The following is a 26741-nucleotide window of genomic DNA, read 5'->3' on the forward strand; positions in this document are numbered from 1 at the left end:
CTTTGGCTCCACTTTTGATTTCTGGAACAGCAAGTGGAGCTGAGAAAGCAATGCATTGTAGATGTTTTCTTGTTACGAAATTCACAGCCTCACTTGTAGTTGACGTATGTACTTGTACACTTGTATGTGTCATATGGCTCTTCTTAATACGTTGGGCCTCAAAACGTAAGGCACACAGTGTTATGATAGTCCAAGGAATTTTTATTGAATGCTGTACCTCACTTCAACGTGACTCAGATATATGACACTATCTTTGAGCATAGTCACCTACTCTGTAAAGAACGGCCGGAAAGTTGTATCAGTCGTTCAATTCCTCGACGGTGGAAATTCGCTTGTTGATCATGGAGCCATTTGAGAACCCTTGTGTGAATGTCCTAGTCGTTGGAAAATCTCTTTCTCCAGATGTTCTTTCAACTTGCCGAAAAGATGGGAATCGCATGGTGCATTATCACCCTTCATCATCATATCCTCATCACTGGCAAATCCGCTATTGCTGCGAATAATTTCCTCGATTACCTGGGCTATGTCGTTTGTGATCGATATCGATGGCCTTCCTTTCCGATCAGCATCATCCACATCTCTACGACCTTTGTCAAATTGTTGGCAATATTTCACTACAGCTGGACGCTACATTGTGTTTGAGCTATACAGCGCCAGAATTTCAAGGCGGATCTGTGAGCGCTTTAAACGTTCTGTCCACAAGAATCGTACTGTCTCGTATTTCAACTTCGGCGTACGTTTCCATTTCACTCCCACACTGTGATGCATTTGTTATCTATACCGCAGCAGAACTGTACAGTATTTAACAATCACTTTCTGGTCATAGCTGAAGAATTAAATAAAAACTTAGTTTCTGCAGAGAAACATGCAACTCTCATGGGAAATGGCTTTCCGAGGCTGATATTTAAAATATTCCTACGGGATACTGACAAGGGGGAGACTGTGTCAATAATCAAATCACTAAAGACTATGGATTCTCATGGATATGATGGAGTATCTAGCAGAACACTAAAGCAATGTGCTGCACGTATTAGTCCTGTACTTAGCCATTTTTGTAATTTTTCCTTTAGGTTAGTCAGTTTCCTGAACGATTAAAGTACTCAGTACTACAGCCGCTTTATAAAAAGGGAGAGAAGGATAATGCAGACAATTTTACACCTATTTCTATGCCACCAGGGTTTGCTAAAGTTTTTGAAATGTCTGTATGTATTAGGGTACTTTCATTTCACATAATTTGCTGTCAAATATACAGTTTGGTTTTAGAAGTGGTTTAAGAACTGACAATGCTATATACTCTTTTCCCTGTGAGCTACTGGATGGATTAAATAAAAGGTTTCGAACGCTAGGTATCTTTTTCTTTAACGAAGGCGTCTGATTGTCTTTCTACGTCTACGTGATTACTCTGATATTCACAGTAAAGTGCGTAGCAGAGGGTTCAATGAAACACCTTCAAGCTGTCTCTCTATCGTTCCAATCTCGAACGGCGAGCGGGAGAAACGAGGACTTAAATTTTTCTGTGCGACCTCTGATTTCTCTTATTTTATCGTGATGATCGTTCCTCCATATGTAGGTGCGCGCCAACAGGAAGTTTTCGCAATCGCAGGAGAAAACTGGTGACTGAAATTTCATGAGAAGATCCCGTCGCAACGAAAAACGTCTTTGTTTTAATGATTGCCACTCCGATTCACGTATCGTGTCTGTGGCAGTATCTCCCCTACTTCGCTATAATACAAAACGAGTTGCCCTTCTTTGTACTTTCTCGATGTCATCCGTCAGTCCCATCTGATGCGGATCCCACACCGCACAGCAATATTTCAGAATAGGGCGGACAAGCGTGGTGTAAGAAGTCTCTTCAGTAGACCTGTTGCACCTTCTAAGCGTTCCTCCAATGAATCGCAGTCTTTGGTTGGCTCTACCCACAGCATTATCTATGTGATCGTTGCAATTTAGGGTATTTGTAATTGTAATCCCTAAGTATTTAGTAGAATTTACAGCCTACAGATTTGTGTGACTTATCGCGTAATCGAAATTTAGCGGATTTCTTTTAGTACTCATGTGAATAACTTCAGACTTTTCTTTATTCAGGGTCAATTGCCACTTTTCGCACCATACAGATATCTTATCTAAATCATTTTACAATTCTTTTTGGTCATCTGATGACTTTACAAGACGGTAAATGACAGCATCATCTGCAAATAATCTAAGACGCCTACTGAGATTGTCTCCTATGTCGTTAACATAGATCAGGAACAATGGAGGGCGTATAACATTTCCTTGGGAAACACCGGACATTATTTCTGTTTTACTCGATGACTTTCCTTCTATTACTACGAACTGTGACCTTTCTGACAGGAAATCACGAATCCTGTTTGACATCTGAGGCTATATTCCATAGTCACGCAGTTTGGTTTGAAGACGGTTGTGAGGAACGGTGTCGAAAGGCTTCTGGAAATCTGAAAATATGGAATCAATTTGACATGCCCTGTCCATGGCACTCATTATTTCATGAGTATAAAGAGTTAGTTGTGTTTCGCAAGAACGATATTTTCTGAATCCGTACTGACTACGTGTCAATAAATCGTTTTCTTCGAGGTACTTCATAATGTTCGAATACACTGTGTGTTCCCAAACCCTACTGCAGATTGACATTACTGATATTGGCCTGTAATTCAACGGATTACTCCTACTCCCCTTTTTGGGTATTGGTGTGACTTGAGCAATTTTACAGTGTTTAGGTACGGATCTTTTTGTGAGGGAGCGGTTGTATACAGGGTGTTACAAAAAGGTAAGGCCAAACTTTCAGGAAACATTCCTCACACACCAATAAAGAAAAGATGTTATGTGGACATGTGTCCGGAAACGCTTAATTTCCATGTTATAGCTCATTTTAGTTTAGTCTTTCCAACGTGATCAAATTGTAAATTTCCACAATCAACATGTGTGGGCTAACGAGAATCCGCACGCAATTGTGCAATCACGTCATCAATACAGATTTTCTGTGAACGTTTGGGCAGGCATTGTTGGTGATGTCTTGATTGGGCCTCATGTTCTTCCACCTACGCTCAATGGAGCACGTTATCATGAATTCATACGGGATATTCTACCTGTGCTGCTAGAACATGTGCCTTTACAAGTACGACACAACATGTGGTTCATGCACGATGGAGGTCCTGCACATTTCAGTCGAAGTGTTCGTACGCTTCTCAACAACAGATTCGGTGACCTATGGATTGGTAGAGACGGACCAATTCCATGGCCTCCACGCTCTCCTGACCTCAACCCTCTTGACTTTCATTTATGGGGGCATTTGAAAGCTCTTGTCTACGCAACCCCGGTACCAAATGTAGAGACTCTTCGTGCTCGTATTGTGGACGGCTGTGATACAATACTCCATTCTCCAGGGCTGCATCAGCGCATCAGGGATTCCATGCGATGGAGGGTGGATGCATGTATCCTCGCCAACGGAGGACATTTTGAACATTTCCTGTAACAATGTGTTTGAAGTCACGCTGGTACGTTCTGTTGCTGTGTGTTTCCATTCCATGATTAATGTGATTTGAAGAGAAGTAATAAAATGAGCTCTAACATGGAAAGTAAGCGTTTCCGGACACATGTCCACATAACATATATTCTTTCTTTGTGTGTGAGGAATGTTTCCTGAAAGTTTGGCCGTGCCTTTTTGTAACACCCTGTATAATTGCTAATTGGAATTCAGGAATATTTACTTCATCTTCTTTGGTGAAGGAGTTTCGTAAAATCGTGTTTAATAACTCTGCTTTAGTGGCACTGTCATCAGTGACTTCACCGTTGTTATCGCGCAGTGAAGGTATTGATTGCGTCTTGCCACTGGTGTGCTTTATGTATGACCAGAATCTCTTTGGGTTTTCTGCCAGATTTTGAGTTTCGTTGTGGAAATTATTGAAAGCATCTCGCATTAAAGTATGGGCTATATATCTCAAACTTCTGCAAAACTTTGCGTCTTGGTGATTTCGCGTTCTTTTAAATTTGGCATACTTTTTTCGCTGCTTCAGTAACAGCGATCTGACCTGTTTTGTGTACCATGGAGGATCAGTACCATCACTTATTAATTTATGTGGTATACATCACTCAATACTATCTCTTTGAAATCATTCCACAACTTTTCTACGCTTATATGATCAGATCGGAAGGAGTGCAGGCCTTAAGAGCATTTTATGAGCTTTTTTAAATAGATATACTTCGCGTTTCTTTTTTATGGTTGTAGGAGTTATGGTATTCAGCGTAGCAGCTACTGCCTTGTGGTCGATAATCCCTGTATTCGTCTCGGTACTCACTATTTCTCCAGGATTATTTGTTGCTAAGAGGTCAAGTATGCTTTCGAAGAGATTTTCGCTTCGAGTGGGCTCATGAACTAATCGTTCAAAATAATTTTCTGAGAAAGCATTCAGTACAATTTCGGATAACGTTTTATGCCTGCCGCCGGCTTTAAATGTATAATTTTTCCAGCATATTGAGGGTAGATTAAAGTCACCACCGACTATAATTGTATGAGTGGGGTACCTAAGTAGTTCCATTATGTAGGTTCTAGCTCACTTTTCTCGTTTTACTCGCAATTTTGTTATTTTCTATGAAATTTCCAAAACTTATCTAGAACCTACATAATGGAACTACTATCCCCCACCTAAAAATCACTTGTTTTACACACATTTCCCATAGGTGAACGTAAGAAATTAAAAAAATGAGTAACTCATTTTCCCAGGTGAACATAAGAAATTAAATTTAATGAACTTGGTGAATGACTCATTTCCCTAGGTGAACATAAGAAATTATAAAGTGAATGTATAAACTTATTCCATTTCTGCTTTAGCAGCCATAAGATTATTATGAGCTGTTGTTTGTAAATGTTTTTTGAGATAAGACTTATTTACAGGTCTACCACAGTCACAAGTAACTTTAGTTTTCTGTCATTCTTTCCAGCATTCTGCCCACCTGTCTGATATTTATCCTTATAAAATTGATTTATATTCTTTTTCTCTACACATTCACTACACTGCCTTAACTGTGGTTTGGTGTTGTCCATTTAAAGAGTATAAAATTAAATAGGAAAAAATAAAGTGGAAATTATTCACTTTCTGCTTTAGGAGCCATAAGCTTCTTATGAATTAATGTTTTCTGAGTGCACATTTCGCTACAATTCTACCACACTCACAAGCAACTTTAATTTGCTAGTAATTATATACACAATATTTACATACAGTTCGATGTCCCCATCCTGTTTGTATCCATTCTTCTTGGCAGTCATTAATATATTTTTCAATCAGACATTATCTACACACTTGGGTGTCCATTTAAGAATACGAAATGTAATGGGAAAATGATAATTCACATCGTGAACTCTGTATCATGAAATTCATTATTTATAATTATATTTCTTCATTCCCTTGCACTTCAGATTTACGTTTCCTTCTTTAAAATAATTAAAATCTGTCTGGTAAAGTAATCTTGAAATCATTATTGAGCTGTAGACAGTTTCTCTCCATATCTAGCATTTAAAAATTCATAGTAACATAATATAAAACATTTATCTCTAGCTCACTTAATTTTTTAATCTCTTTTGAGACACTTACATTGTTGAGCTTCTTGATTAGACACTCCATTTATACAGAAAACTTTTTAATTAGATTTTTAATAACTTGTAATGTCCATATGGTAATGTATCTATTCAATTTTTCAAAACATATCTGTTGTTGTCATGTGGACTCAAAGCTTTCTTGTCTACCTCAACTGTGTAGATTACATGTTTCTCACTTCGAATCATATTAATTCTTCTGTACTGTTCTCTATTGTTAAACAAACAATCTTTGTAATCTTCCAAACTTATTCTGTTTTTAACAACACATTTCTTAACTGCTTTAGAGTTTTTCTCTATTTTATCACCTGCATTATAAGCATACATTTTTGCTCTCAAACCACAAAATTCTTCCATTACTTTTCGATAGTATTCATCCTTCATTTTGCCTGAGACTTTCTTGTTACTTGTGGAGTTCTATAAATATTATCTGTCCGATAATCACTTGTATCAAAGTAATCAATCATCGATTTCATGTCTTTGTAGAAGTCTTCAGTCTGAATGTTGTAGGTATAACTATATCTATCTTGATAACACAGTTCAATATTATCTCCATACTTTGCCTTCATTGTCCTGTAGTGAAAATCGTATATCAATTCTTTAGACAGATCATGTATACTCATTCCAACATAGATAGGCTTATTAAATGTGATTTTTGTTTTGTTCCTATGAATGCCCACAAGATTTTCATTAAATATGGTTCTTCCTCAAAAAAATTAGCTTAACTAAAAGTTTATCATACTTCTTTCTATTTGAAACTAATTTTATATCCACCCTGTTTCTTATATTTTCTATCATTTCACCAAACACAGAATTGCTCATTAATTTGTAGAAATCTTTCTCAAAATCATTTGAAGCCTTGGTCCTCATCTGTGTGTTCAGGCCTATATATTTATTTAGCCAATCAGATTGTTTAAATTTTAAAACTCTATGTGTTTTTGTGAGTTTCGTTGCAAGAGACAAATACTGTTCGAGGTTTCTATAATGAATTACATAATTATGCTTGTCAAGTGGAGTAGTTACCAATTTGCTTTTATTCATCCCTGGCACATTTTTCCCTTCAGGAGCTAATGGCAAATTTTTATGTAAATCATTAATTCTTTTGGGTATTCAAGATCTACTTCGAATTTGTATACCTCTTGAGAAGTCACATTTCGCTTATTTTAGTACAATCATAAGTAATTTTTTCATCCCATCCAAATCCACCATATTGTAAAAATTGACTCATAGCATAACAATATATATTGTTTGCATCTAAGTAAGTTAAGTAATTTGATGTCTTAGTCATATCATAATCACTCAGATATTTGTTCTTTCCCTTTACATATCTCTTGCAACATTGTGATATTCCTCCTCTTATTCCTTTTCAACCATCAGAATGATATAATAATCATACAGTAAATCAAGTGGTTGCTTAGTCATTTTCAACATTGCATAACAAGATAAAGCAGGTGCTCTAAAATACCAAGATGGATCTAAATCATAAGCTTTAATACAAGTTTTTCTAAAGTTTTCAAACACATCAGACAATAACAAAACATCAGTTTTGAGATAAAGATCATGATATTCACCAAGATTCTTCACATTAAATTGTTTTCACACTAGTTGTACATGATTGTGGTCTTCATCACTTATTTCACAGTCATTCAATTTGTTGTAAAATTCTTCTGTTGGTGGTAATTGTGTTTCTTCAAATTTCTTCCAAGAATCCACGAAATCATATGGATATACACCATTTCTGATCACTAGATTAAGTGTTTCTGATGTGAAAAACTTTCTAGTATTTTTCATTTGAGCTCTCTTCAAATCTGATGAAAGTTTGTCAAGTGACAAAGCCATAAATATAAATGTGAGAAAAAATCTCATTTTCAAACTTTTTGTACTCTTCCCTAAACTGATCTACTTTCATTGTGTGGGATTAGGTTCAAAATGTTGAAATGTCTGTGAAATCTTATGGGTCTTAACTGCTGAGGTCATCAGTCCCTAAGCTTACACACTACTTCTCCTAAATTATCCTAAGGACAAACACACACACCCATGCCCAAGAGAGGACCCAAACCTCCGCCAGGAGCAACAGCACAGTCCATGACTGCAGCACCTTAGACCACTCAGCTAATCCTGCGCAACTGGGATAAGGTCTATCTACTTATCATCATAACCAAGTTCTTTCACAAAGAGGTGAGAATCATATCCAGATAAATTATGTAAATAAATAGGAACAAAGCCAGGTTGCTTTAGTTTCAAATTACAAATATAGCGCAATGGAACAATGTATTTACCAGTGAGATGATCATGATGATGAACCTTTCTATTATTTCTTGTATAATGACATTTACACTGTGTACAGACTTTACATTTGTTATGTCGTGATTGTTCTTCAGGTGTAAGTGGATTTATTTCTTCAGTTTCAGAATAAATTCTCCCAATCTATTCAACCTCTTGCTTCGTGCATTCTATGAATTTTTTATGGAAATTTAGTCCTCTATAAACAACAGGATCTTTGTAATGTCCATTCACATATTTGATGTAGAATCCCCTCAGTTCGTCCTTATGATATTTCATCATATACGAGCCTTCAGGATGTGGCTGACAGTTGTCCGTCTTTAAAAGTAAACTTTCAAAATCAGCATAAATAACACATGGAACTTTCTGTGTGTGTTGATAATGTTTAAAATGTACATATGTTCCTTCCTCTGGCATTTATAGTTTTAATACTTTTTTAGTCAAACAATTTGATGTATGATTATCTAATTTTTCTTTACTATTGAAATGGAGTGAACATAAATCACAAATAAATTTTGCTTCTTCATGGTTATTGATTTGACTTGAGACAAGTAGAGAGAAATTTTTTATGTAACAATAGTATGAATTACCATCTTTCTTGAAGTAAAGAAGTTTTACATCTTTTTCTCTCTTACTTTTCGTAATTTTTAATGGATACACTTGACATGGAATATGATCAACCACTACAGGAAACTCTAAATTTTCAAGTTCCTGATCAAGATCAAGACCAACATTTTTGTATTTTGTTGCTCCTTCAGTATTTTCATCTACACGATACAAAGCTGACTTTATAGACCACTGAAAACACTTTTGATCATTATTTTTCACATTAACACATGCTTTCTTATTTTAAATTTTAACTGGTAATTCAATGTAAGATGATCCTCTTAGTGGAACATATTAGTTAATTGCTAGCTGTGAACCAATAATTCTATTTAATGTCCATCCCAATCCTTGTGCTTGAAAATTAGATATTTTCGCTAAAATGTCTCGCTTCCCACACTCGAATTTCTTACTAAAATCCTTCTCTGTCATAATAGTATAGTTTTGTGCTTGTGGCTAATTCCTGAACTTTAATTGGTACTTACAAAATAAATCTTCAAACCACAATGTACTCTCAAATTGTACTTGCATATTTCCTTGCCAGTATTAAAATCGAATTTCACTCTGTGTTTGTAATACATTCTGTCCTGGAGATCACTTATTTGACTTAGAAATGGCATTAAATCTGTCTTTGAAAAATAATCTTAAAACCTTTTTCTACTTCCGTTTTTGTAAAGAAATTCTTTATAATATTGTATTTATCTTTATGAATCTAATTAATTTTTTCATTGAGTTGTGTATTGGTGACAGTTATTGAACTGCGTTAAAATACTTGTATATTCAGATTTGTAACATATTCATCTCTAAGTATTGTTTAGTAACAGCATCATAATTTACTGGATCTTTTATGTCTACTAATGTCTGGCTCTAAAATCAATAAAAGTTTTACTCATTTTAAAAATGCCACGTAATTCTTCCTAGAATTGTTTGATTAAATTCCCTAAATGTTTTTTAATTTTTGATTCCAATGAGCTTAAATCATATTATGATTCCTCATCAGTTTTGATCTTATTTCCAAAAATATCCATTTATTAGATTCAAAATATCATAAAACCCTTTAATTTGACATAACAATTTTAAAACAAATAGACACAAATGACCACAAATTACTTCATCGAAATTTTGTATTCTCTCAGTATTGTAACACAGATCAGTTTTTCTTAAATAGTTAACTATCTGTTTTGGTATATTACCCCCAAGTGAATTAAAAACAAATTTTTTGCCATTATTTTTATAGTAACAAATCCAATGAGTACCAGGATGACCAGATGTATCTAAATTTACTATTTCACATTCTAAATTTTTTGCTTTATTTGGTAGTTCATCAATCATGTATACACCACGAGAGTGTTTAATCGTCATTTGTTTAGTAAATTTTTCTATGTCAAAATTAGATAAAGGACTGTTAAATTTTTCAGTCAACTCTTCAAAATTTTTTTTGCTTTCTTTACTCCAGTGCCAGCTGAAGCAGGCTTTGGACTGCATCCAACCCCTTTCTTTCCCATCGCTAAGTTATATCTTTTCCGTTCTTCTAATTCATTGTCAGCTTTCTCCTTGTTTATTACTGCATTTACGATTGCTCCAGATCCTCCACCTAGTGAACCAATTGTTGCTAGATATGGTAATGTAGCTAATCATAATGGAAGAAATCCATCCTCATGTTGTGTTAGTCCTTTACCATCTTTCTTTTTTGTTAGATATTCAATTTTTTTTCACAACAGGAATAGCTAATGTAACAAGTATATTTCCACCAACTTTCTTTTCTTTCTTTCTCTTCTGAACATCAGTCAGAAATGGTTCAACTGCATCTAATTGTTCATTATTCAACTTTAATTTAATTGATTTTTGGTTAGTCTTGCCACTAGGTAACAAAGTATAATCGATCATAAAGTTATTCAATTATAGATTAAAAAATTTTAGATCACAGTGAAATGGCGCTACCAATATTTTTATAAACCCAAACCAAGCGACAGCTGAAGCAGTTCGGCTGTGCCCATTCCTAATTTTCGTGTTCCGTACATTATTCCTTGAACTGCTGTTGCTGCAACTTTTTAACTTAATGAAGGATCACTTGCATGCACTCTTTCTTTTGCAGCTAATTGAAGTTCTTTATCAGCTTAATGTCTAGATTCTAAATCTTTGTGATCTCTGTATGCAATGTCATGTTGTTTACAAGCTTCATCTAATGGATTTGTTCCTTCATTTCCTCTAGCTAATCTTTCTTCTAATTTCGTTCCTGGACCTCAAAATCGATACCATGAAGATGCATTTCGAATGGTAATTTATTAATCGAAGTGTTTACTAAACATTTTCCATGTTTATCACTTTTTCAAAATCTGTGAGGAAGACTATTCAAAAGTCTAATCAGATATGGAATTCCTTTTGGATTATCGATTATGAAATCACTAAATTTAATTGTCAACATCTGTGCTATGCTAATTTTTCATTGTAAAAATTTTTATTCCCTGCTAGTCCTTCACCATGGGTCACTGCTAATCTATCGATTAATTGCCAAACATCATTCATCCAAACATATTCAACTGGTTTTTCTGCATACTTTTTGATTAAACCATGTCCAATGACTACATCTGTTTCATCTGATGAAGAAGCTGATGGTAGTCGATATCCTTTTGGAAAATAGACATTAACAATTTCTTTTATCAGTTAATTGTATTTTTACCTCTACCTGATTTGATTTTATTTGGATTACTTTCAGAATATAGTGCTCCTGAACAGTACAATATATCTGCATAATTTTACAAATCAACTGAATCAAATTTTTCACCCATATCATTTATAGTAATTTGTCTTTTAATCAAAAGATTCATTAGCCCATCCGTACCTTTATAATCTTTTGCACCAACTTTTAATCTACCACCTTCAAATATTACAGGTAGTTTACCAACAAGTGTAAATGCTCCAATAGATTTTAATCCAAAAGTTGGATCTTCACTATGATTAATATACTTTCACATTCTTTCACTTACATTTATTAATGTTTTTTACCAACATCTGTTGTTGCATCATTATCAGACTGCACCTCTTTAGATTTTGTAGCATTATCAGGCTGCATCTCTTCTATTGTTTTCTGTATCCCCATTAATTTTTTGGATTCCATTTTCTCTTCCGCATATTTATTCAGTGCATCTTGAATTTCTGATTCACTTAATGTGTAGTCATACTTGCCAGGAATATCGTCATACCAATCTTTTAATGGTTTAATTGGCCGTAAATCTCCAAAAACTGGAATCATCTGTTTTTCAGCTTCCCTATTTTCTTCAATCGCTTTCAAAACATTATCACCTAAACCTTCGTTTCCTTGTTTTAGTTTTTCAATAGCATCTACAAGAGGTTGATCTTCTTTTTTATATTTTTCATACTCTGTTCTTGGTTGTTTTTTCCAAAGCTTGACTTGTTCTTTCAGTTCTTCAGCTTTCTTTCTATTTCGTTTTGCTTTTTTAAAAGCATTGTACTTTTATTAAGGAAGAAAAACATTAACTAAACATTTCTAACGTTTGTGTTGAGTGATTATGTTTATGTTTGATGTTTACGTTTATGTTTGATATTTAAATTTGTTTTTATGTTTAACGTTTATGTTCAATGTTGTTAAGAAATGTTCTATTTTATTTCTGAACTTACCTTCATTCTGTTTCCTAATCATGTCTAATGTGAAAAATACAAATTGGTCATTCGAACATTTACTACATATTTCTTTAAAATCGTCAAACTTTAAATCGCCTCCAACAAACTCATGGTAAATATGATTTAAATTTGTGTCATTGTGTCTGAAGATGTTTAAAAAATTTAGGTTGTCTATGACTAACTGTTTCAGTATTTTTGTGTATGTTTGAGCTAAGTAAAAACAATCTATTCCCTTGTGTTTACCTCTAGTATAATATTCTTCATTCTTGGTTCTCAAGAATGAAGTCATCAAATACAACAACTGAATTTTCTTAACATTCATCTAATAGAATGATTTCTTCATTATTTTCAATAAAACTAACAATTTTTTCATAAATTTTATCTTCAATTTTTTCACAACTTTTTATAAATTCTTGATATTTTGGTTGATCTAAACTTTTTGGATAAACATACAAATGATTAATTTTATTCCAGTTCAGCTATCTTGGAGGTAGAATATAACTGTGAATCAATAATGTAGTTTTCCCAGAGCCCCTTGGCCCTATTATTGCACATCGAATAGAATTTGGTGAAAGTTTACCGTGTTTGTTTTCTTACTTCTTCTCTGGAATTCTTATTTTTGGTTCCCAATCTGTCATTTATTTAATAAAATTTTCATTAGTAAAAATGGGGAGATTATTTCAATTGAGAGGTATGTCATCTGTTCTCAAAAAGAGATTAACTGTTCCAATATAAGATACTTATACAAATGCTCCAAACATTACTTCAAAAAATAATGAATTATATACTGATGGAGAAATGATAGAAATTTCTGCAGGACTGTATACTTTGAAAAATTTAGAAAAATTTATTCATTCGAAAATGCTCAATATTCACATTAAAGCAGATGAAATTTCAAACAGAGTTACTATTGAAAGTGATGTAAAATTGTATATGGATAAAGCAGATACAATTTGAAGTATGCTTGGTTCTAGTACTCAAGTTGTTGAGGCCAAAGAAAGAAGTATTGATAGTGATGTTCCTAAAATTATTCCATTTGAACTGATCAATATAAATTTCAATCTTGCTGATGGAATGTTTTTAAAGCATACTGATCATTTTCACAGAGAAACCAATATTATTGCATCATTCAAGCTTAGTGCATAATTTGGTGGACCAATAACTCATGAGCCACATTATCCTATAAATATTCCTATTTTTGATCCTATTCAAGACTTAGAAATTACAGTAACTGATGAAAACGATAATTTAATTGACTTTAATGGTGCTACTGTAACAGTTGTATTAGAAATGTCTTAATAAATTTCTTCCTTAATAAATATGTGAGAGCTAACAGTCTTTGTTTGTGACATGAATAAAATTGTGAGTTATCAGTTTTACTCATTCCCTGTGAATGAGAAAACAAAAATAATTTACATGCTCCTAACAAGGATACAGAGATTGAAATCAATATAGGAGACAGATGGTTTCATGCTAACCATGCTCAACTGTACATGAACTTCAGCATTATTGGAAATTATGGTACAGATTATCCAACTTATGATGGAAAATCAAACAAGAAGTTAATCCATAATTATGTACCAAAATTGTCTGACTTCATAACGATAGAAAAAGGAAATAATATTTAACCTAGAATTGAACATCCTTTTACTTCCTCTTCAGTTTTACTACATCTAACTTCGTCTGTTGCTGACAAAATAAGTTTAGATGGACATATTCTTATCACAGGAAAAATAAATAGTAAAAGAAAGGAAGTACTTTATCCATTGTCAATGCATGGTGGATTTTTTAAAGATTACAAGGAAATGATGCGGGAAGGAGATTTAACTGTAATTTTTACACAAGTTCTGGAGATGCAATTCTTTGATGCTGGAGTTGAAATTATAGATACACTTCCTAAGGAAGGAAAAATCATCAAAGAATCGATGGAAATTCGTGTACCAATTGTATAATACGAACCAAGTTACGAGCCTAAACAACGAGAAAATATTCAGAAAAATCCGAAAATTCCGATATCTTTTTATGACCTTCAAACTGTACTAGTTGCAGGATTAAGTGGTAAGAAAAATTTTGAACTAGATATCACAAATTACTACAACTCAGTGGAATTTGATATGCCTTATTTCATTTTTGTTGTTCAGACTAATTGTAAAAACAATCAATTAGTTGATTCTTCATTATTCGATCACGTTAAACTACAGAATATATGTCTGAAAACCTGTATTTTTTCCTCAGAAAATGTGGATGCATTTCTCGATTTTAAACGAATTACTCTACTGAAAGCAGACACCGATATTAGCCCATTTCCTTTCATAACGAATTATCCGATTTATGTAATCAATATCACTCGTAGAAAGAGTGTTGAACTACACAGAAAACGACTATGAAACTTTGTGCAAGTTTTAACGATAACCTTCCAAATGACACACTTGCTTATATAGTTATGTATGGTAAGAAGAATCTTATGTATGATGCACAGCATAGAATACTTACCGAAAATTTTTAATGGTTAAGAAAATATGCAAGTTAAAAAATTTTAACTGTATAAATCAATGAAAAATTGGAAAAAGTTATGGAAGTGTTATGTGCATGTTATCATTTCCTTCTAAAAAATTTTCAAAAAGATAGAGAAAATAAAAACTAAAAATTATAGTATGTCAATTAGAAGATATGATCTAATTTTTTCATTATATTTTTTCTGGATAGCTCTTTTAATGCATTTATGTTAGCATTTAGAATTTTTGAAATCGGTTCATATTTGGCTGAGAAATTGTCACTCAGTCATGAAAATAAACTTTTTTGTTTATGAACTTATTTTGGTAAAATTCGGCATATGGGCTACTGCGGTTGTGGTTCGGACATATTTGGTGAAAAATTCAGTTTGTTGAGTATTATAAAAAAATTGGGTTTGTTGCATTTTATATGTTTCAAACTATCCACTTGTTGCATTTTATGTATCAAGCTGTACTTTCAGAACTAACTAGATTCGAATATCTCTCTCTAGATGGCACTGATGTTTGTTTCATTTGAATCAATAGGGGAACCTTCCTGATTATAAATCTGAATAACTTTTTTCTGTTGTTAATTTGATTTACATTATTTACATTAGCATAACTTAATTTACAATTCGTCTTTTCAAACCATACTAATCTCAATAAAATCACAGATTTACACCCAAAATAAACTGATGAAAGTGCTGCTTTTTATAATGAACCTTGTCACTCAAATACATGTATGTCTGTGACATAATTTAATCTTGAGATGAAAGACTTGTACATTTGAGAGATTGATTATGCATCTCTGTCTTGTTGCACCATTTCCTTTGGTTATGTTTCATCTCTGTCTTGTTCCACCACTGTCTTCGGTCATGCTGTAGGTTAACATTTTGAGTTAGGAAGTTCTCATCAACTGTGTTTGGTAAATGTTGGTGTTATTTTTGAAGGTCGTTTAGTACATAAGTTCAAGTAGGTCTAATTAATACACAAATAAAGAGCAATATTAGCCCATTAAGAATATAGATTATATTTTGCTACTGAGAACATGGTGCATTATCTTTTTCCTTCCTACTGTTTGGCCACGATAACTTACCGATTGCGCTAGTGCTGCCAGAAGCGGAGAAAATTGGCACCATTTGAAAGATATTCGTTTTTCTTCGAGTGCTGCCAACTTCAAGGTGCCCCTAGATGCGAAGTTACGAAGGCTTGTGTTGACTAGCAAGTAACTTTTGTAAGCACTTGCTGATGTGTTTACATTAGAACAAAATCTTACTCAAGTTTACTTGTTCAGGTTACTGGGGCATGTTTATTGCAGGAACTCACCAAGAGACTGCCTTTTAATCACTCTTCGATTTGTGGAAGCAGTATATACTAATTTTATAATAAATAAAGTGCTTTTATATTTATAATAACATTAAAAAATCAGCTAAAATTTAAAGACGACTATACTGCGATACTGCTTTCGCTTCCGGTAAAACAAACTAAGTGTTAAACTCATTTCACACTTCCTTGACTGGTGGTGCCAGTTGTATGTGTTTAGGGGTTCTTTGTGCCATTCTCATTTTCGACACTGACGTTTCGCATCGGTACTGAACACACTCATATTTTGTAAGTTTGAGGAAAACTTCCACAAAATGACAAATTCGGCAAGTACTTGTAGCAAGATACAATAAACTAGAACGAATTTTCACCCTCCAACGGGGTGTGTGCTGATTTTAAACTTCCTGACAAAACTGTGGGACTCGAACCTGTATCGTGGTTCATATATTCCGCCAAACTCTGCGATTGTATGTATAATGACCCATACCACGGCAGGAAGTGCGACAGAATGCCTAATAAATATTATATCAGGATTACGATGTTAGAGTGGTTGCGAGACAGGCAAATAAACTGCAACGACTCAATGAGGAAGACTGAACTGTTGTCTAAAAAGGAGAGCAAACCAGCCGTGAAAGTGTACGTCGTGGATAAAATCGCAGAGAGCAGAGGCCCAGAGGCCACAAAAAGTCCATTTACGGCCTTACAACTGCTATCTAAATCCGACAGAACTCGCACGGGCCAAAATAAAACGCAATTTCAGGGAGAACAACGTCACGGGTGACATGTTGAAGGAAAGACTTCAGAACCTCGTTAATGCTGCTTTCCTTTCAGTTACTGCACAGGATTGGCAAGGTTACTGCTGGAAAGTGCAGCAGCTACAGCAAGAGTACTGAACATCAGATGGAATAATGGAAACGTTCATCGACGAAGTTATCATCAATGCCAGACACTCAAACTATGGTGACGATGATCTCGAATCAAACAGAAATGGTAGCAATCTTTAGTGGACATCATTTTGACAATTCTTTCAGGCACAGTTAATCACACTTTGTAAACATTTCTGCTCTGCTGTGTTTAATAAATGCAATGTGCAAAGAGAGTTCAAAAATCGTTTTTTGTCTTTCGATTCATAGTGTCGTAAGTTATACATTCATCTAGTTGCAGGTAAAACTCTCGAGCACGAATATGTCAGCAAATTAGATGATTTTCGATCCGAAGGAAGTGTCATTTAAGCGGGAATATTTCCGCGAGTGCCGCCTCCGATTTCGCGTCAAGCACAGGACGCGGGTACAGGTGCCGGCATCGCTGCAAACAGCCGACGCTACCTTCCTCTTGCCTCTACTCTCCCCTCCGCAGCTGTAATGCGGAGACACAGCGTTCCCGACAACTTATCGTGAAGAAACAGTAAAATGGTGCTTGCTAAGGTGAAGCATTACTGAAAAACTTGTGAAAACGTCAGATGATATCAGTTCGTCCTATCAACGTCCACACGTACTCAGATCGCAATTCCAACAACCTTTACTTATTTTAAACACGGAGATACCTTTTTAGCACTTGGCATAGCACTGTGCGTCTTGTTAACATATGGCTTGCCATGGTGTGGTATGAACATTGACTTAAACAACGTGTTGTTGGCATAACTTTGCAGACTTTCACTCGTTGAGTAACTATGTGACCCTTGACAAACATTATATGATAATTTAGATGTGGAAATATTTTATTTGAGGGTTCACTATGTCTTATACCGAGTGCAGGCCCAAAAATGTAACTAAGTAGCTGAAAGCAGTAGTTTGGAATGCCTATTTCTATGTATGCTTGCCTGCTTATTATAGTATTTTAGCCAACAAGTGTGTTCTGCAGTTATAAGATTGGTCAGGTAATTTTTCCTACACCACCTCATTTAAACCTTAACATGAGGTGTCAGCGATCTGTTAAGCATATTATTTTTTAGCCACATGTGTCTAGGCATGCAGTACTTAATTTGAGAGCTGAAAATCACGTATTGGACACAAATTTTCCTAATGTGTGTGTGTGTGTGTGTGTGTGTGTGTGTGTATGTGTATGTGTCTGTGTGTGTGTGTGTGTGTGTGTGTGTGTGTGTGTGTGTGTGTGTGTGTGTGTGTGCGTGCTATATACACCTCGAACTTCGAAATTTCTGGAGTGACCCAGTATTATACGCAACTGAGTACCAACTAGGGGAATTACACAGAAACATAGTGAACAAATAAAAAACATGCAATGGATGCAAGAAGTACTTATAATCCAAAGTGCATATATATATATATATATATATATATATATATATATATATATATATTAGTTTATGCAGTAATATTAGAAACCAAGATTCCTTCACTTAAGTTGGTAAATGAAAGAACCCCAAAATGAACTCCCATTAAGAAAATAGGTTCAGCCACGAAGCCTCAACGCAGCAATTCGCTTACTCCGTGAAAAGGCCTCATAACAAATAATACGATAAGGCAGTGTGGAAGGCGTACACACAGGACGAAGATGAAGCTGTTCGATAACCTCACACCAGTGTGCTTTGGCGAGTTCAAAGAAGCCAACTGAATAAATATTCCATAAATGAGAAATGCTTCTGAAAATAGGTAAATGGCCACTCAGGATACCAGCTCCAAAACCATCAGTAGCTCCTTATTATATTTACTGGCAACATAGTTACAGGATTATCAGGTCATTATGTACTCGATACCACACAGCCTAATTACTGCTTTTTCCGATCAACGCGCCCGGCACCCAGCAACTGACACTAATATACACCTAACATGCCGCTATACGTACGTAGTATTGGCCACTCTATCGTGTTTACCACTACAGACCCGCCGATACCACTGCACCTACAAAACAACCTGTTATCTTCACTTAGCGATGAAGCCCGTATTGCTCACCACTCACTTCCCAAACGCCTCACTGCTCAGAAGGTTAATCTTAATCTTGCAGTGTGTACGCCACAGTATCCACGGCGATTGCATAGAGGAAAAACTCCAAAGACATCGTCTTTCACATACCGACAAACGTAACAAACTATTGATCGTCATGGAGCAAGGATTACTGGCACACGCCAAAAATCAGACGCCGTACAACTAACTGGAAAGGTAGCTCAAACAGCAGGCACCCTTCAATTTTAGGTAAGCAAATAGTGTAAGTTACACCCTTCGTGTAAGTTTTTTACAAGATTCAAGGGAAGCATGTGTTTTTTTTTAACATGGCGCCATTTCACGCATTTGAAGTGAAGGTTACATATTTTTTCGATTTGGAAATACTGAATGTCTTTGAACATGGTGGCTATATACTGCTTGAACTGTTTCGTTTTAATAGGCACTAAAACACTGCATTGTGATTGGCTGTTTCATGGTAGAACATTGCGCTGTGTTCGAGGAGAGGCGCATGATTTACCGCCATCTTTGTCTCTGGCATCATAGATAAGGGGATGTCGCTTGTCGCGTGATAGATAAGGGGGCGTGTCATCTTGGATTTTTGTAATTTCCCGCCACTGACAATGATTTCAGGGCTGTGACTGCAGTGCTGACTAGCAGTAGAAACTTGAAAGAGTATCTTACTGTACTATTGACAGATGCATTCTGTGTTCTGCCAAGCTCTGCTGCAGCATGCTGTTATGGTCTGAGCTGTCTTGTTTGTGGAGTCACGTGGACTACAGGCATCACGAGCGCGCTGTCTGTACTTGTAAGATGATTTCTACAATGTTACGTTTTGATGGTCATTTCCTTGCTATAAGACATTGGAATTTATAATGAAACTGTAGCTTGCCGTAATATTTCGTTGCGGTGTTTTCAGTTCCATATGTATATCTTCTTTTGTATCCAAGGTTAAGATCCGTTGTTCAGAGAATAAGGTTTGTTTCCATGATCAAGGTTCAATATCGATATTTCATTAATTACTATGTGAATATTGACCATGGTGCAAATTAACCTCCCTCTTACTGAACATTATTACGAGAATTACTGCTTGTATGGGTTTCCATTTCGCACTCATTTTCATGTTTTGTGTAATTGCACTCCACATGGTTCATTGAAGAGTGACCGTAATAGTGGTATTCCAGTTTCTTTTTGCATTATTGGTTAATAACACGAAGTCATTGTAATGTTGTCTTGAATCATTTCCATCCCAAATCGCTTACGAAATTTACAACGCTTTATGGTTTGTTCCGATGCGTTCCTTTATACACTACTTAAATCTGCAGTTAATGCGAGCACAAACTATTAAATGCATTTTGCCTTCAGCAGAATCGTCATTCAAACAAGCTGCTATCATCATCTTTGCATGTATGTTACAGCCAGTACCAAGTAACTAAGTGTTCCAAAGAACATCGATAATTCATGCTGATCTTGAATGTGTTTGGAGTGACTACTGTATTTCAGATTCATTTCTGAACAGATATTAGGCTCTACAAAGCGAGGTGTTACATCCTCATGACACGTGTTCTTATTGTAAGGGATGACACAAAAAGATTTGTAGATTTTGCTAGGAAATTAACTGTGATTATAATGTTGCATTCAGTTAAAATGTGTTGCAAGCCCGTTTTATATTCTTCGTTGCTCCATGAAAGCTAAAAATGCTTCAGATGGCTCTAAGCACTATGAGACTTAACATCTGAGGTCATCATCCCCCTAGACTTAGAACCACTTAAACCCAACTAACCTAAGGACATCACACACATCCATGCCCGAGGCAGGATTCGAACCTGCGACCGTAGCAGCAACGCGATTCCAGACTGAAGCGCCTAGAACCCCTCGGCCGCAACCATGAAAGCTCTCCCTACTTCTGAACATATCAATCAAATCTAAGTCAGATCGGGATAATATTCACTCTTGTTTCAAAATTTGGCACAAATAGGGGCATATTTTCAGGGCAGTTTCACTGAAGTCATATCAGTTATCCACTCCGTTTGGTTAAAAGAAGAAATAACAGGTTTTCAAGTGTTATGGAAACACAAGGGTATGAAAGGAAAGAGTGTTGCCAAACGAGTACAATCGAGGGCACGTGCAAGAACAGCCAAGCTGTAAGCATGTCTTTGCAGATCGAGCACCATTGGTACTAAAAGCTGTGGAAAAGGACTCGGATACTGAATAGTTTGTGTCTTTGAAGATGAAAAAAGTAACGTGAACTCCATGGAGTATAGCAAATAATGAGAAGAGTCATGTGTGAACTTCTCTGATACCGGAAATATGCACATGGTACGGCCGACGACAACTACGAACCGCCTCTTCACTTCATCTCTTCCAGGTAAAGTAATGACTTAGTGCTATAATACAGGGCACACTCTTTAAACGTGTTTTTGTATTCAGTTTATTGCGTTAATTTAAACGTTTTGTGAACAATGAATTACCTAGGGCATACTACGTGGGATAGGTTCCTTTTCTGAATCCTTCACTCAAATTTAGTGCCATATCGTTGAGTACCGTTTGAATCTAATTTCTACAGCCTCTTTAATAACAGAATCCCAGTATGCAGCTGCTGGTGGCAAAATTTTTGTCTCATCAAAAAATATTTTGTTTTTATTTGTGTAGCTGTGCTCAGGAATTGCAAATTTCTCAAGTTCAGGATTTTTAATGTGCCGTTGATGTTCTCCAGAGCGATCGGAAACGGTACAGATGGACTGTACTCACAAGGGATATTATAAATCTCAGGGACCTGAGCCCGCAACTGTCCTTAATAGTCACAGCAATTCCTTTACCTTCTTAGGAGGTCGGATAATAGCTTTTATTCCTCGTCTTCCCATGGCTCTTACCTATTTTGCTACGTGCAGCACCGATGAAAGAAAGGAGCCCAATCGGTGGCCCATCGCGTGAATGTTCAATATTTTCAAGTTTCCATTTATTGCAGAGCGCCGACTTTATGTCATGTGAACTATAGCCGTTCATTCGGGATACGGATTCAGATGATTAATTTCGGAATCCAAGTAGTGCTCACCAAAAATAGCTGTAGCTCCGTTTACCGGTGTATTTGAAACTACTCTCCTCTGGACTGGATGGTGGAAAATCTGCATGAGGTGATATAAATCAGTGTGCGTCGGTTTTCGATACACGGAATGGCGGAGAAGTCCATCCGACTTTCGTTGTATCAAAATTTCTGAAACTGGCGCATCCGTCCTCTCTGTGTGTCAGCAGTGAAATGGATGTTTAGGTACATTTTGTTCACGAGTTCAGGGGAGCGCTCAAGAGGTTGGACGCTGCGTGGTCAGATCATAAACGTGTCGTCAACATAACGATAAAATGAAGACAGGAGAAATACAGACAAATTTACAACGCCTTACTCGAAATTTTCCGTAAAGAAGTTGGCCACTGCTGGAGACGACAGAGAGCTGCTAGCTATTCAGTAAGTCATTTCATAAAATTTACCTCCATACAAGAAGTAGGTGGTATTCAAAGCACGTGGAAACAACTTCACTGTTTCAGGAGAAAAGTGCTCTGCCATCACTTCCCTTGTGTCTTGTACTGGAACAATTGTAAAGACCGAGAAGACATCCAGGCTGACTAGAATATAATTTGGGCCAAACCCACATTTTCTTAATGAACATCTGAGAATTTTTAATGTGATGCTCACCGCACCTAACTAACGGAGTAATTACTTGGCTAGATATTTGGCTAGCCTATAGGAGGGAGAATCATATGCACTAACGACAGGTCTCAGTAGCACGCCTACTTGGTGGATATTAATCCGTACAGCCTGGGAGATCTAGGAGTTAGAGATCTGAAAATTTTGACAATGTCCTCTAGTAGAGCTCCACCGTTTTTCAATTGCATGACAGAATACGGTTCCGTTTCAGTCTTTATTCATACATTATACTTTATTATTAGATGATGATTCTTTAAGTTTCATTTCATTGTTAAAACAAAGAAAACTACCTAATCAGAGTGGCAAGGTGTTTTATAATAGAAAATTTTCTTGTGAGTCTTTATTACAAAGTTTTAAAAAAGCAGTTTATCCAAAATTATCATTTGCATAGTAATCATATTGTTAAAAACAGTATACGCCTGTTTCGGACTGACGACCGTAATTTTAATTGCCATACTTTGTTTTGCTCCTCCACGTAAAATTTACAAAATAATCTTCATCTGAAGCTCGTTTGTTTTGCGTTTCGCATTCCATTTCAAAATTATTTCCACGAAGTCCGATTGATTTCAGAAATATAGGGTTACACGATAAAAGTCAAAATGTGTGTTTTCTGTGATACATTTTTAAGAAATGTCAAATCTTTCACAGATGGGTTTAATTTTGCATTATTTCTCCATATTAGCTTAGGAAATACAGGTGTACGTGACGCACTCATCAATTGCACAACATTCATTTCACACGCTGAGACATTCTAAATGGCCCACAAATTTAAGATTCGTTCTGCACACACACTTACAATTCACTCTATGTACAGTCTAATAATATAAAAACTGTATTTTGTTTCTCTCCACTGAAAATTTGATATTTTAAGGAAATTTATTCATTTCCGAAGCTATGAAAGCTGTTGACTGTAAATTTATTTGATGAATTCATATTTCAATACAAGGTGTTCGAATGTTATATACGAAAACGAAAAGGGTGAGTAGAAATAATAGAAACAAGAAATAATCGTAATAAACATAGGTCTAGAAACCAATGGTTCCCCAATACGATGTATCTGGAAATGCCAATGTCACAATACAGTTAACGTCTAATCGCAGCAATGAAATTAACGTACTCAATTAACTGACAGCGAAGTGTGCAGCGAATCTGCAGCATAAACGTTGGATATTCTGTCCTTACTCCGGCTCACGAAATAATCAGTGGCCACGAAAAAATGTACAGCGTGTGATTTTATTTTTAAGTGTGCGCGTACATTCCTCACCACCGTCCGAATTTAAATATTTTTATATTACTTTTGCTTCGTTAATATAATATATAATGAACTTCTTTAAAAGTACAGAAATGTATCTCAAAATACAGAAAAGTACACTACTGGCCTTTAAAACTGCTGCACCAAGAAGAAATGCAGATGATAAACGGGTATTCATTGGACAAATATATTATACTAGAACTGACATGTGATTACATTTTCACGCAATTTGGGTGCATAGATTCTGAGCAATCAGTACCCAGAACAACCACCTCTGGCCGTAATAACGGCCTTGATACGCCTGAGAATTGAGTCAAACTGAGTTTCGATGGCGTGTACAGGTACAGCTGCCCATGCAGCTTCAACACGATACCATAGTTCATCAAGAGTAGTGACTGGCGTATTGTGACGAGCCAGTTGCTCTGCCACCATTGACCAGACGTTTTCAGTTGGTGAGAGATCTGGAGAATGTGATGGCCAGGGCAGCAGTCGAACATTTTCTGTATCCAGAAAGGCCCGTACAGGACCTGCAACATGTGGTCGTGTATTATCCTGCTGAAATATAGGGTTTCGCAGGGATCGAATGAAGGATAGAGCCACGGGTCGTAACACATCTGAAATGTAACGTCCACTGTTCAAAGTGCTGTCAATGCGAACAAGAGGTGACCATCACGCCGGGTGATAGGCCAGTATGGCGATGACGAATACACGCTTCCAATGTGCGTTCACCGCGATCTCGCCAAACACGGATGCGACCATCATGCTGTAAACAGAACCGGGATTCATCCGAAAAAATGACGTTTTGCCATTCGTGCACCCAGGTTCGTCATTGAGTACACCATCGCAGGCGCTCCTGTCTGTGATGCAGCGTCAAGGGTAACCGCAGCCATGGTCCCCGAGCTGATAGTCCATACTGCTGCAAAAGTCGTCGAACTGTTCGTGCAGATGGTTGTTGTCTCCCAAACGGCCCCATCTGTTGACTCAGGGGTCGAGACGTGGCTGTACGATCCGTTACAGCCATGCGGATAAGATGCCTGTCATCTCGACTGCTAGTGATATGAGGCCGTTGGGATCCAGCACGGCGTTCCGTATTACCCTCCTGAACCCACCGATTCCATATTCTGCTAACAGTCATTGGATCTCGACCAAAACGAAAAGCAATGTCGCGATATGCTAAACCGCAATCGCGATAGGCTACAATCCGACCTTTATCAAAGTCGGAAACGTGATGGTACGCATTTCTCCTCCTTACACGAGGCATCAGAGCTACGTTTCACCAGGCAACGCCGGTCAACTGCTGTTTGTGTATGAGAAATCGGTTGGAAAATTTCCTCATGTCAGCACGTTGTAGGTGTCGCCACCGTTGCCAACCTTGTGTGAATGCTCTGAAAAGCTAATCATTTGCATATCACAGCATCTTCTTCCTGTCGGTTAAATTTCGCCTCTGTAGCACGTCATCTTCGTGGTGTAGCAATTTTAATGGCCAGTAGTGTAGTATCCTATGATAACACTATGGATCTCAGATGGAATCACTCAACTCATACAAACAGCTGGGTGCAACACTGTGGAGATTTGAAATGTAATGATCACATACACCCAGTCGTAGGTAAAAGAGGTGGCAGATTTTGGTTCATTGGTCTAATACTGGGAATATGCAGTCAGCCTATACTGAAGAAAATTTACAAAACAATCGCACGACATATTATGGACTATTGCTGGAGAATGTGGAACTGACAACCAAGCGGAACTGACAGGGGATATTGAATGTATATGAGAAGGGCATGGCAAATGGTCACAGCTTTTTTGACCCGCAGCAGAGCGTCACAGGTATGCTGAAAACTTGAACTGGCACACTCTTGAAGATAGACGCAATAACCACACGAAAACCTTCTTACGAAATTCCAAGAACCAGTATTAAGTGAAGAATACAGAGATATTTTTCTGCCCTATACGTATCAGTCCCACAGGTGCTGCGAGAACAAGATTAGTCTGCACAGGAAGGCGTTTGTTCTTTCCGCACATTGTTCGAGAGTGGGATGGCAGAGAAATTGCTTGATGATGGTTCGATGAACCCTCTACGTGACAATTGATTGTGAGTAGCAGAGTAGTCATGTAGATGAAGATATAGCTGTAGATGACCAAATGATTTCTGCCTCATTTAATTACCATAATTTGTTTCTCGATATGACTGTGCCCATTTACAAGCGGTGCTCTTATGTTTATGCAAGACTAATCTTAATTACCATAATTTATGACCCAAAAAATAGCAGCCCCTATTCCTCTAGCCTGGAGATGTTAATTTTTTAGAGGTAATTGATCCCCATCTCCAACCCCTCCCTCCTCCGCCCCCCCCCCCCCCCCCCTGCACCGATCAGGGTAGCCGTTATGATCAGATAGACTCATGATGTGTGTTCTCATTCAGGAGACTAACTCTGACAAATTCAAGCGATATTAGCAATTTCATTTTTGCAATTTGCAGCAGAGTATTGTTGCCATTTCTGCAAGCACTCCAACGTGTGACCACCTATGATCGCTATTTACACTTTAGGGGAATTTGTTATAGTTTTGGAAGAATTTGTTTCAATTTTGATCGACTGTTCCCAGTATTCCAAATACCCACTTTTCGACTTCATCCAAACGCACATGCAGATTATCATAAGCACAAGATATAAATTTTGAATAGTTAGCACCGTACATTATTTAAATAAATACACTCTTATCCAAATAGTTTAATGCGTAACAATTACCACAGTGCATTATTTAAACAAAAATTCTCTTCCTACATATCAGGTCTCCATTTCACAGTTAGGTACTTGTCCTTGTATTATTTGTGTGTTAAAAGCAATGATGTACTTACTGTGACGCCACTATGAGGTCACCTAAGAGGAGTCAAACACCAGTGACATTATTGTCGATGTGTGTAAGTAGTGGCGAAAAAAAA

This window comes from Schistocerca cancellata, chromosome 4, assembly GCF_023864275.1.
Source record: "Schistocerca cancellata isolate TAMUIC-IGC-003103 chromosome 4, iqSchCanc2.1, whole genome shotgun sequence".
NCBI classification, from domain to species: Eukaryota; Metazoa; Arthropoda; class Insecta; order Orthoptera; family Acrididae; genus Schistocerca; species Schistocerca cancellata.